The sequence below is a fragment of the Orycteropus afer genome, unplaced genomic scaffold, assembly GCF_000298275.1.
Source record: "Orycteropus afer afer isolate SDZICR_OR568_19922 unplaced genomic scaffold, OryAfe1.0 scaffold00455, whole genome shotgun sequence".
Taxonomy (NCBI): Eukaryota; Metazoa; Chordata; class Mammalia; order Tubulidentata; family Orycteropodidae; genus Orycteropus; species Orycteropus afer.
Genome location: NW_006922042.1, coordinates 371532 through 372178, shown reverse-complemented (window position 1 = coordinate 372178; position 647 = coordinate 371532).

Sequence of the window (647 nt, the reverse complement as noted above, 5' to 3'; positions counted from 1 at the left end):
TCTCACACGGTTTTTGGATCCAGGTTGAAATTGTCCTTATGATCAGGGTCTGGATCACTCAGAGGCTGCCCACAGCAGCTGGGGCTTGTTGTCTTCCAAGAAAAATACAGGATACAGGTATGGAGATGACCATGGAGGGCTTAGGATCCAGGGCCCTCATCTGTATACCTAAGGGTCCTCCACACAGATCAGATATAGGATGACCCAGCCCATCTTCTCAAGGGGAATGTGGATGGGCCAAGCCTGGAGCTGGTCCTCAGGAGGTTGGAGGTTGGCCAATTCTGCAAAGGGAGGACCTGCTGGAGAGAAAGACACATTGAGAGCTCCTGGGATATCACCAACTCTCTCCCTGAATCTCTGATCTCTGTTGTCTCCCCTGGCCCAGGAAATATGTCCATTCTGACATAAAATAGGCACAAAATCTTTCAGGACCACTGGTATGTGTTGCTCAGGAGCAAAGAGGAGAGAGAATCAGGGAACCCTCAGAGTTGCAGGCCCTTTGTGCTGATGAGCAGAGGGAAACTAGGGGTGGGACCAGCTGATACCACTAACTAAAGCACCATGAAGAGAAATAAAGAAGAGACAAACCTGAAGAGACTTCATCCTCCTGTTTACAGCCAGGATCCTGTGTAGGGTGTTCTAGTTAC